This window comes from Ambystoma mexicanum, chromosome 1p (assembly GCF_040938575.1).
Source record: "Ambystoma mexicanum isolate Mex_15411 chromosome 1p, UKY_AmexF1_1, whole genome shotgun sequence".
In the NCBI taxonomy this organism is placed as follows: domain Eukaryota; kingdom Metazoa; phylum Chordata; class Amphibia; order Caudata; family Ambystomatidae; genus Ambystoma; species Ambystoma mexicanum.
In genome coordinates this window covers 840,731,715-840,745,235 of record NC_090921.1, presented here as the reverse complement: position 1 = coordinate 840,745,235, position 13,521 = coordinate 840,731,715, and positions in this window count along the sequence as shown.

Below are 13,521 nucleotides of genomic sequence, written 5' to 3'. Positions count from 1 at the left end.
GGGGATGAATCGCCCCAGTTTCACTGCAGCAGGCTTCAGGGGCAAGGGGGTCACAAATGCAGCAGACTTGCAAAGGACGTCGCCGCAGCAGGGCAACACGGTATCTGCGTTTACTCCGGTCCGGACGCACTTGTCTCACTTCTGACCTGGGAATGCCAAGTATATGAAATTCGGTGTGAGGGTGCCGTGGGCACAGAGCTAGCAGTATACCAAGTTTTGAGAGCCTCCTCAAAACGATGGCAGAGACAGAGCAAAGGTCCTGCGTAAACTGGTCAGCCCACTGGTTGGCCCTGGGATACTTCGGAGAAAGCTTACTCGCAGGTTTTGGTGAAGGTGCCGAGAATAGTTGGTCCCACTATTCCAATGGGTCGAAGTGTCTTCGCAGACCTTCTAGGATGACCAGATGCAGAGGGGTCCCACAGGACGACAGCGGGTTCAGGGTGCCAAACCATCCAGCGGGTCACCAGGGGTTCCTCAATTCAGCTTCGTAGTTGCAGGATACTTGGATCCTATCCTTTGTTCAGTGAGAACTCGGGAGATCGACATGGTACTGGTGTTTCCAGCCTCCTCTTATCCAAAGTTGCCTTCACGCCAAAACGGAGAGGACACAATGGGAGATCTGCTCACAAACACTCACTCCATACGTGGACCAATCACAGACCACGGTGGTCTCAGGCATTCAGGACACTCCAGACTCTCTGGCACCTAGGATGTGTATTGGGACCAGACGTCCCAGCCCACATCCTGGAGGCACACACACAAGGCATGCAGAAGCCCGTGAAAGCATTGGGATTCGCGGGAAAATGCATGACCACATAAGGACTGGCCCGGGTTGACTCGACCTGGGGAAGGAGAAGGGGCAAGATGGCCAAAGGACAGGACAAGGAACCTCGTGGCATAGCCATTTTGGAGCCAGGCCACCTATTCGTGCCAAACATGGTTAAAGCGGTTAACATGGCAAGAAAGAGTTAAAAATAATGCAAAACGATAGCTGCCACCAGTCCTGTACATGACACATCTGCACAGTTCATAAAAGGTCCAGCAAGAGTATCTAGGGCCTTTGGAAATGACTATAGACCCAAGTGTGCTGTATAGTAAGATACATTGCACACTTGTTACATGTTGCACAAAAGTTGCAACATGAGAAAAGGACTAAGGGAAACAAAGTCTCCCAGTACTGACTGTCTTAAGGGCATGTCAGTGCCCCATAAAAAAGTGAGCGAAAGCCTAGAGGAGTACAGCTGAAGGCTGTGCTTCTCTGGCAAAGTCAGTCAGTGGTGTCTAAACAGCAGCAGAACAGTTTGGGGGTTGACACATGGAGGGAAAATTACATACACATATGACATTTTTCCTAACACTCGCCCCTCCCAGACTAAGGACAGGGGGAACTAATACACCCCTGGATGAGTCTCTTGTTCAGGTCGGTTAAACATTCTGGACAACCCATCAGCATTGCTATGTTGGACAACTGGTCTATGCTCAATAGTGAAGGCAAAGCCTTGTAGACTTATGGACCACCTAAGCAACTTTGGATTCTCTCCCTTCATGTTCATTAGCCACTTTAAGGGCTTATGGTCAGTTTGCACAGTGAAGTGGGTCCCATAGATGTAGGGCATCACCTTCCTTAGGGCCCACACAACAGAGAAACATTCTTTCTCTACTGTGGACAAAGAAGCTCGTGGCATGGGCATTTTGGAGCCAGGCCACCTATTCGTGCCAAACGCGGTTAACGCAGTTAACATGGCAAGAAAGGGTCAAAAATAATGCTAAATGATAGCTGCCACCAGTCCTGTCCATGACACATCTGCACAGTTCATAAAAAGTCCAGCGAGAGTATCTAGGGCCTTTGGAAATGACTATAGAACCAAGTGTGCTGTATAGTAAGATACATTGCACACTTGTTACATGTTGCACAAAAGTTGCAACATGAGAAAAGGAGTAAGGGAAACAAAGTCTCCCAGTACTGACTGTCTTAAGGGCATGTCAGTTCCCCATAAAAAGTGAGCAAAAGCCCAGAGGGGTACAGCTGGAGGCTGTGCTTCTCTGGCAAAGTCAGTCAGTGGTATCTAAACAGCAGCAAACAGTTTGGGGGTTGACACATGGAGGGAACATTACATATACATATGAAATGTTTCCTAAAAGTTATGTATAAAGTATGAAAATGGGTTCTAGGTGATGAACACTCCTGTGCTAAGCTCTGTATATAGTTCTCTTGGAGTTAATCTGTTGTTGCAAGGTCACAGGTTGGAAGAGGCAAACCCAATACCTCTTAAAGGGGAAGTTTCAGAGAAAGCATCCTGATTACCTTGCAGGATAAGTATTCAGACCCTTATTAATGGAAGGATCTCAAGCGTTTCTGCTGTGGTTACAGCAGAAAAGCTTGAGATCCTTCTATTAATAAGGGTCTGAATACTTCTATGTTACATTTACCCTGCCTCCCTCTTCCTCTTCCCAGTACCCTATTACTGATTTGTTACATTATCATTACCTGCATCTTCCTCAATATACTACTCGTAGATTACAACTCTCTTCTTTACCCCGTTCCCTATTAGTAATTCAGCTTCCATAACTTCCAGTAAGTCATCGCGCTCTCAGATAAGCAAACACCACTATTTATTACTCTACAATATGCTAAAAACTAACCTACACCAAAACTAGAGTCCTCTTTCCAAACTCCATTATTATTATCTTTGGAAAAATCATCTCTTCTCAAATACTAACAAACAATAACAACCTTAAAATACATACACACTTTATTGGAACGTATTGTAAATATTCTTTCTTTTCTCTGACAGATAAAACAACGGCAACTAAAACTAAACTGTATAGTTAACAAAGAAAACATCAAGCAGGAAAAAAACAAAGGTGAATAATAGACTCATCTTCCACTAAAGCAATTCACAGAAAACATACAAGCAACAGAAGAACTCTCCTCTTGCAAAGTACAACCACACCAGCCACCATCCTAACTGTCATTTCTTCACTGCTGTCAAAAAAGAAAGGCAAACAATTATGTAGTAATGAAAGATGTACTCTTTGGGTGTAGGTACATGCAGTCCATTTATTCAGATCTTGGATACATAAAGTAAATAAGAAGAATACCCTGTGGTCTCCACCACCCAGGTATCTCTTCCACTGACTCTGTTGAAACTTAGTGCTAGGAACCTTCACTCATAAGGATACAGTGCACCCTCACTCTGACATCACAGCTACTAGCAGGGTGATACACACACGAAGGGAAGGGAATGAAATAGAAGACACTACGCACCTCCCTTTCTGCCAAAATATTCAAAGCTCAAACAGAGAAAGATGGCAAGACACTACACACCTCCCTTCCTACCAAACACATTGCAGTACAAGCAATATCGTCAATTCACACAGCGAAGAAGGGCAAAACACTGCACACCTCCCATTTCCAACCACGCTGTCACAGCCAACTACGCATGACAACACAGCCAATCCAGGAACAATTCTCACCAAAGCCAGATAACCTGACTAACCACGCAAGAAGGAAGTCAAGCATATATTTCCAATACATATCAGTGCATACACCATATATTACCTTTGAATGCACTGCAGTACGAACCTTCTAACTCCCATTGTTGTCATAATACTTATCAGTTGCAAAACATCATATCGTCTTTGTCAATGCACTGTGGTACCGACTCTTTACTCCCAATTTTGTTTTACATGTGAATTGTGGATCCGAGGGATACTAGAATCCACTTACCTCCCTCAAATTATACTTAATTTAACACTTAAACACTTAAATTATATTTAACACACATCCCATTTGGAACCCCCTGGGGGAACCTGGGTACACCGGAGTGCTAGGCATGGTGCTGCTGGGGATGTGGGATTGGTTGCTGCCCTGATCATCTGGGCCAATGGGGAGGCCGGCAGGCTTGGCCGGCCCTCCTCACAAGGCCCACTCCTAAGGCCCTGTCGACCGCTGTCCACCGCGGTACGCCGGATCACCGACCCCCGTCAGTGTCTGTTTGCCCCCTAAACCCCCCCGTGAGTGTCTGTGTGCCCCCTAAACCCTGCCGTGAGTGTCTGTGTTCCCCCTTAACCCCCCGTGAGTGTCTGTGTACCCCCTAAACCCCCCCGTGAATGTCTGTGTGCCCCCTTAACCCACCGTGAGTGTCTGTGTGCCCCCTAAACCCCCCGTGAGTGTCTGTGTGCCCCATAACCCTCCGTGAGTGTCTGTGTGCCCCCTAAACCCCCCGTGAGTGTCTGTGTGCCCCCTTAACCCCCCCATGAGTGTATGTGTGCCCCCTAAACCCCCCCGTGAGTGTCTGTGTGCCCCCTTAACCCCCCTGTAAGTGTCTGTGTGCCCCCTAAACCCCCCGTGAGTGTCTGTGTGCCCTCTTAACCCCCCCGTGAGTGTCTGTGTGCCCCCTAACCCCCCCGTGAGTGTCTGTGTGCCCCCTTTACCCCCCGTGAGTGTCTGTGTGCCCCCTAAACACCCCCTTGAGTGTCTGTGTGCCCCCTTAACCCCCCCGTGAGTGTCTGTGTGCCCCTAAACCCCCCGTGAGTGTCTGTGTGCCCCCTAAACCCCCCTGTGAGTGTCTGTGTGCCCCCTTAACCCCTCCGTGAGTGTCTGTGTGCCCCCTTAACCCCCCGTGAGTGTCTGTGTGCCCCCTAAACCCCCCTGTGAGTGTCTGTGTGCCCCTTAACCCCCCTGTGAGTGTCTGTGTGCCCCCTAAACCCCCCCGTGAGTGTCTGTGTGCCCCCTTAACCCCCCCGTGAGTGTCTGTGCACCTCATAAACCCCCCTGTGAGTGTCTGTGTGCCCCCTTAACCCCTCGTGAGTGTCTGTGTGCCCCCTTAAGCCCCCCGTAAGTGTCTGTGTGCCCCCTAAACCCCCCGTGAGTGTCTGTGTGCCCCTTAACCCACCGTGAGTGTCTGTGTGCCCCCTAAACCCCCCGTGAGTGTCTGTGTGCCCCCTTAACCCCCCCGTGAGTGTCTGTGTGCCCCCTAAACCCCCCCGTGAGTGTCTGTGTGCCCCCTTAACCCCCCTGTGAGTGTCTGTGTGCCCCCTAAACCCCCCGTGAGTGTCTGTGTGCCCCCTTAACCCCCCGTGAGTGTCTGTGTGCCCCCTTAACCCCCCGTGAGTGTCTGTGTGCCCCCTAAACACCCCTGTGAGTGTCTGTGTGCCCCCTTAACCCCCTGTGAGTGTCTATGTGCCCCTAAACCCCCCGTGAGTGTCTGTGTGCCCCCTAAACCCCCCGTGAGTGTCTGTGTGCCCCCTTAACCCCTCCGTGAGTGTCTGTGTGCCCCCTTAACCCCCGTGAGTGTCTGTGTGCCCCCAAAACCCCCTGTGAGTGTCTGTGTGCCCCCTAAACCCCCCCGTGAGTGTCTGTGTGCCCCCTTAACCCCCCCGTGAGTGTCTGTGCGCCTCACAAACCCCCCTGTGAGTGTCTGTGTGCCCCCTTAACCCCCCGTGAGTGTCTGTGTGCCCCCTTAAGCCCCCCGTAAGTGTCTGTGTGCCCCCTAAACCCCCCGTGAGTGTCTGTGTGCCCCCTTAAGCCCCCCGTGAGTGTCTGTGTGCCCCCTAAACCCCCCGTGAGTGTCTGTGTGCCCCCCTACCCCCCCTAACCTCCTTTCTACCCCTTACCCCCACCCATCTCTTTTTTCTTTTCACCACCTTCTTACACCTCAGCCCACTATCTTTCTCGCTCCTCTCTTACTCCCCCCACTTAGCACTTACTCTTATCATTGTTCCCCTGACTTTGATATCAGCTTGTCTGTCTCCCCTCCTCCCCTCCTTGTCTTCTCCTTCCTCCCCCTCCCCTGCTCTATTAATTTGTCGCTGACAAATTTGCATCGTAGCGTGTCTGTTATTCCCTTTCTCCCCTCTCTTATCCCCCCGCACACCCCCTCCCACCCCTCCTCTTGTTCACCTCCTGCACTACATCAATTGCCTCAGGCATAGTAATGTTACTGCTTGTTTTGCTCTCCTTCCTTTTCCTTTCCCTCTTGCCTTACTTGTTTCTATGCACGTGCACTATCAGAAATGTCGTCAGGCCTATTACGATAGTTATTTTTCACATTCTGTATTGTTTCAAGGACTTTTATTGAATGTTACTGTATTTTTCCTATGTTCCCCCCCTCCTTGAAGCGCTTTGAAACACATTGTGTATAGGCGCTATATAAATAAACAATCAATATCAATATCAATACTATTAATTCCAACGATAACTACTTAACTAACATTCCTTACCAAGTCTTGCAACCGTTGACATATTAATGATTTCCAAATCAAGATTTTGCAACCCCTTTTTTTCACTTGACTTTCGTCACTTTACAAAACATGCAAACTTTGTTTACAAATCAACGTTTTGCAATTTCATTTTCACACCTTAAAGTATGACTAATGCACAACAAACATGTAGTCAGAACTTTTTTTTTAATGTTACTTTAACCATCATAAAGCTTGCCCAAATTACTTTAAACATTAATGCAATTGAAATGACTTTTCTTGTTAATTTCATCTTTGTAAATGCAAAGCATTATGACATTCAGTTCTTAGCGCATCATACATTTTCATTGTTCTCCAAAGTACTTAAAATGCATCAAAATTATTTCCCCTGTAAGCTTTTAAACCTCCCTTTCCCTTTCACTTTAATGGTAACTCAAACACTTTACTTTCAATAAAAGCATATTTGCAGATGAAATAGTTCAGATCAAAGTTCGCTCTGTCAAAACCTGACTTTACTTCCTTTGCATGTCCTAGCGATTTGCTTGCCAAGAGCAATCCCTCAATATCACATTAAACACTGGGCGGCCACATTTTAGTTTCGTCAAAGGAGGAGGCGCTGCACTGTAAATCACTATGATGCCCACATGCCAGCTCTCCCTTTTCCATGACACTTTCATTTCCTTTACTTAGTGTGCCCTTTGACACGGTCTTTTTTTATTTACACACTGCCCATCATGGCTCTGCAACCACTGCACAGGAACCTTCTTTAACTGTTCCTCATATAAGCCGAGCATTAGCTCTTCCTGCAGATATCAGCCTAACACTTTCTAATGCTTTCTGCACAGTCGGCATCTGTTGATTTCTACAATATGGCTGAGAGCACATTGCTTTGAAGTTAACGGAGAAGTTCTCCCAGGAATGTTATTGTCCCAATGAATAGGGCATGTGTGTTTTAGCATATATTGATCGATGCCCAAATAAAATCCAATGCATCCTACCTTAGATTTTGTCACATTTACACATACGAAACTCGCGCGTTGGAAACACCATCTTGTGCTAATCTTATATGTTGATCCATCGCCCTAATTTCAAGTGCCCCAGCGGCAGTAAATCATAAGAACAAACCCTAAACAAACTGAGGCTGATCCTGCTTAGCTTCATGGGCAGCTCATCGAGCCCAACCAGGCTGTAAAACTGAATACAATCAGTGTTTCATCCAAGCACCCTGAATGCCACTAATCGACTGTGAAACTAATCAGGATCAGCCTTGTTGGTTTGCAGATGGGAGTCTGCCAGGGAAATACCAAGCTTAGTGATTACTGCACATGGACTGTGTTTATACATTTTAATTTAACGTGATAGCGGCTAGCTCGAGAGATCCTCTAGTTGACTGGTAAGAGCCTGGGTTTACCAGGGATAGGGTGCAGGTTTCAGTGCACACATTCACTCAGCACAGTTTCATCGGTGGGGAAGTTCACTCAAAAATGTTATTATTAAAATATGTTGCCCATCGTTGTGCAGCAATCACTAAGCTTGGTATTTCCTCAGCAGTCTCCCATCCACAAACCAACAAGGCCGATCCTGCTTAGCTTCACAGGCTGCATGGTCGAGTCCATCCAGGATGTAACTCCTAATACAATCAGTGTTTCATCTGAGCACCCTGAATGCAACTAATCATTTGCTGACCCTGCCGCCCATTAAGCTAAGCAGGATCTGTCATTGCTATTTCTGCTTAATTTTGAATAAGCGGTTCTACAAGTGTTTCTTGGCTACCAGCAAACAGTTCAATGCAAGCACTCTGATGATTTATCACTGCTCATATTACAGTTAAATGATGAACAAATAAGAATTTACTTGGAAGAAATTGAAGGAAGTGAACATGGACTGCTGCACGAAAACAAAACATGCAATTGCAATAATTATAAATCTCTACTCTTGTATACTAGTGGTGAAGCTGGTTTTAGTAAACCTTTTCTAATTAAAACAATTCATACATTTTTACAAGAAAAAACAGACAATAATATATCCTCTGTTGTAACATTCCCCAGAGGTGTAGCTGCTTACAAGATAGGAGGTGTAACTTTACACTGACTACTACTCCTCCCAGTTGGGAACCAAAACTAATTAGAATATCATAAATTGTCTGCAAAAGCTGCATTTGAAATATGCAGAATTCTGCGACAAATAAAAGTTCTTCTAATAGACGAAGTAAGCATGGTTTCTAATTTAATGCTTACCTTAATTCACCCAAGAATGCAAGAAGTCCTTAAGAATGGATATGAAGAACAGTTTGAAGGAAAACATATTGTTGTACTTGTTAAGTTAACACCAGCCAAAGGCAAGCTTTTATTAAAAACATTAGATCACAAAGTGTGCCATACCATACTAGGCAGCATAGGAAACGTTAATCTATGACATCACTTTCGCTATACAGAATTTGTACAAAATATGCATCAGTCAGCAGATACAGCTTTTGCTCGAATTCTAAAGAGCAGAAGAATTGGTATACTTACTGAACACACAAAAGCATCCTTAAAAGTCGACTTTTAAATTAGCTGTATGGACAAAACACATCAAGCCCACAGGTAATGAAACAATTAACACAGCATAATCGACAATGTGTGTGTTTCATGTCAACCATTACAAACAGTGCCCAGTTTAATGACACATTTCTCAAAAACTAAAGGCAGCCCATATTTCACATCAGTTGCAAAGACAAATTGGACGTTGGTGGCATGACGCTCTCTGTGCGTCAACGAGCCACGGCACACTTAAATATCCTAGAACAATCTGTATCAAGCACTGGCAGGATAAAAAAAGCATTAGCTCTTTGCCTCAAATGCAGAGTAATACTAAGACACAAACTTAGATCAAGATTTAGCTAATGGGGGAATAGGAACAGTGGTTGGGTTATAAACATATCCAAATTAAAATAATATCCAATGTGTCCTCACCAGGTTTGACAAGCTTGAAGAAAGTAAAAGAAATCCCCACACTACGGCACGTTTCCTTATTTTGAAAGAAATGTATGTACACAAAGAATAATTCATTTTTCTCTCTTGCATGCACTGTAACAATTTACAAGTCAAATGGCCTAACGCTTGACCATGCATTATTAGACATTGGCAACACAGTATTCAAAGAAAGTATGAGTTATGTGGCACTCTCACATGTTTGTACTCTCACAAGTCTATTTTGACTTAACTTCGATGCAAAAAAAGTCTAAACAGACATCCCTTGCATCCTTGCACATAACAGACTATGGGCCTCATGCCGAGTTTGCCGGTCAGGAAATAAGGGTGCCAGTAATCTCACAGGCACCCTTGTCTCCGGACTGGCAAACTACGGGTTTGCCTGCCAGAGCCACTGTGCCTGACAGGTATAACCCTGCTGGGCACAACGGTCATGGTAGGCAAAGCTGTCACGGAAGCACCGGCACCGTTAACAATGGTGCCTGTGCTTCCGTGTCCCCACTCTCAGTCCTATAGGACTCTATGGCAATGGGGATTAACAAAATTACTGGTGCCTGACTCCCCGGCCGCTGGACATCTAATAGCCCGGTGGCACCGGGAAGTCAGGCTCTGGTAATTTATTATGGGTCCATCGGCAACCTGCCGGTAGCACCGGCAGGGTTAAATCCGGACCCGTAATGAAGCACTATGTGTATTGTACACTCCACACTTGGATATTTACCCAGTACCTGAAAACAGAAACCTTCAAAAAGAGAACTAGTACCAAATGAAACTCCATCAGACCTCCCCATAATTCCCATAAAAAAGAAAACAACTACACAAACTGCAAATTCACCACTTTCCACATTATCTGATCCTTTTAAATTTCAGAACATAATCAGAGTGAATTGCTACACAAATATAGCAATCAATCTACTGTTACAATTGTCATCACTTACATACAATATTTACTTGCATATCCTGCACAGAAATGCCACTAGAAATCCTGACACTCTCTACACTGTATCAGGCATAAAACGGGTAGTTGTCCACTGTGCTGGAATTTCTAAATTCGCCATAACTATACAAGCAGATGCCCTAGAATTTCGCATTTATTTACTAGAAGGACTAGAGAAAGCACTACTGTAAATGTGATACTACAGATTACAGCCCTAGAGATAAGCGGTGTATCAAACACTTTTACTCCCTACAAATAGGCAAATACTCCCAAAAACTAAAAATAGCAAGTAAAAATACTACCAACAGAAAATGGGAAACAGACACATATGACCTTGTGCCCCTGCTATCACTCACACATGGATGGATATGCATGGACCAGCAGTGCACAAAGTACCACAGGAAGAAACTGCTATTATTATGGTGTGATTAGAAGAAGTAAACATGTATCTTTTAATGTGTATGCATAACTAGGTGCAAAGAAATGATTATTACAAAAACATTTCCATTTCCCAGTTAAAACATATTTTTACTCTCTTATAAAATGCTCCCATTGGGAATTGGACTTACATTTTCGCTCCTTAAAAAATCCTTTTTGCAACTTAAAAAAATAGGGAGTAAAATACTCCCACTTCAAAATATTATCTGGAGCATTGACAGATTACATACACATGGAAATATACATCCAGTCCCTTCAACCATGATTCACAAGACCATGTTCTCAATGAAGGATTTGTGTATGTAGCTATAACAAATTATGATACTATACCATTTCAACAACTTCCACAAAATGCAAATCATGGCATGCTGTGCTCATTTCGCAATTCAGACAATCTTTTAACAATAAAACATATTTACAAAATAAATGTCCAATATGTTATATTAGTGCGTTTAAGGTTCAAAGCAGAAGCAAAAAAAACAAAGGGGGTCATTCATAGAATTCAGTGCACAAGTGGCGCACGCGGCTGGTGCACAGTGTGCGCGTGCGACAGTCTGCGCCAGCCGCGTGTGCCAAAATCCATTTCCGCGCACAGCGTATTCATGGATTTTAACATCCATTACCAGCCGTGGTGCAGAGTGGCGCAGCGGCCCTGCAGCAGCACCAGTTACACCCCCAACCCCTCCCCGTGCGTCATGTACAGCGCACAAATCCCGTACATGGCGCACAGGCCCCCAACCACGAAAACGCCTGTAAAACTCCCCACGCACCCCTCCGAATACACGTACCCCACTGCGCAGGGATTTTCACACACGATTGGCCCAGTTCGAGCGGGGTACGTGTATTTCGGGGGTGCACGGGAAGTTCCACACGCGATTGGGCCTGTGCGAGCAGGGTACGTGGATTTCGGGGGGGAAGTTGCACACGCGATTGGCCCTGTGCGAGCGGGGTACGTGTATTACTGGGGTGCGCGGGAAGTTTCACACGCGATTGGCCCTGTGCGAGCACGGTATTTGTATTTCGGGGGTGCACTGGAAGTTCCACACGCGATTGGCCCAGTGCGAGTGGGGTACGTGTATTTCGGGGGTGCGCGGGAAGTTGCACACGCGATTGGCCCTGTGCGAGCAGGGTACGTGTATTTCCGGGGTATGCGGGAAGTTTCACACGCGTTTGGGCCTGTGCGAGCGGGGTACGTGGATTTCGGGGTGCGCAGGGAGTCCCATACGCGATTGGGCCTGTGCGAGCGGGGTACGTGGATTTCGGGGGTGCGCGGGAAGTTTCACATGCGATTGGGCCTGTGCGAGCGGGGTACGTGTATTACTGGGGTGCGTGGGAAGTTTCACACGCGTTTGGCCCTGCGCAAGCAGGGTACGTGTATTACTGGGGTGCGTGGGAAGTTTCACACGCGTTTGGCCCTGTGCGAGCAGGGTACGTGTATTTCGGCGGTGCACGGGAAGTTGCACATGCGATTGGCCCTGTGCGAGGGGGTACGTGTATTTCGGGGGTGTACAGGAAGTTCCACACGCGATTGGCCCTGTGCGAGCAGGGTACGTGTATTTCGGGGGTGCACGGGAAGTTGCACACGCGATTGGCCCTGTGCGAGCGGGGTACGTGTATTACTGGGGTGCGCGGGAAGTTTCACATGCGATTGGCCCTGTGCGAGAAGGGTACGTGTATTTCGGGGGTGCACGGGAAGTTCCACACGCGATTGGCCCTGTGCGAGCAGGGTACGTGCATTTCGGGGGTGCGCGGGAAGTTGCACACGCGATTGGCCCTGTGTGAGCAGGATACGTGTATTTCTGGGGTACGCAGGAAGTTTCACACACGATTGGGCCTGTGCGAGTGAGGTATGTGGATTTCGGGGTGCACGGGGAGTCCCACACGCGATTGGGCCTGTGCGAGCGGGGTACGTGGATTTCGGGGGGCAAAGTTTCACATGCGATTGGGCCTGTGTGAGCGGGATACGTGTATTACTGGGGTGCACGGGAAGTTTCATACGCGATTGGCCCTGTGCGAGCAGGGTACTTGTATTTCGGGGGTGCGCGGGAAGTTCCACATGCGATTGGTCCTGTGCGAGCAGGGTACGTGTATTTCGAGGGTACGCGGGAAGTTGCACACGCGATTGGGCCTGTGCGAGTGGGGTACGTGGATTTCGGGGTGCGCGGGGAGTCCCACACGCGATTGGGCCTGTGCGAGCGGGGTACGTGGATTTCGGGGGGGGAGTTTCACACGCGATTGGGCCTGTGCGAGCGGGGTACGTGTATTACTGGGGTGCACGGGAAGTTTCACACGCGATTGGCCCTGTGCGAGCAGGGTACGTGTATTTCGGGGGTGCATGGGAAATTCCACACGTGATTGGCCCTCTGCTAGCAGGGTACGTGTATTTCAGGGGTGCGCGGGAAGTTGCACACGCGATTGGCCCTGTGCGAGGGGGGTACGTGTGTTACTGGGGTGCGCGGGAAGTTTCACACGCAATTGGCCCTGTACGAGCAGGATACGTGTATTTCGGGGGTACTCGGGCAGTTCCACACGCGATTGGCCGTGTGCGAGCAGGGTACGTGTATTTCAGGGGTGCGCGGGAAGTTGCACATGCGATTGGCCCTGTGCGAGCAGGGTACGTGTATTTCCGGGGTACGCGGGAAGTTTCACATGCGATTGGCCCTGTGCGAGCAGGGTACGTGTATTTCGGGGTTGCACGGGAAGTTCCACACGCGATTGGCCCTGTGCGAGCAGGGTACGTGTATTTCGGTGTGCGCAGGAAGTTGCACATGCGATTGGCCCTGTGCAAGCAGGGTACGTGTATTTCCGGGGTACGCAGGAAGTTTCACACGCGATTGGGCCTGTGCGAGCGGGGTACGTGTATTTTGGGGATGCGTGGGAAGTTGCACACGCAATTGGCCCTGTGCGAGCAGGATACGTGTATTTCCGGGGTATGCAGGAAGTTTCACATGCGATTGGGCCTGTGCGAGT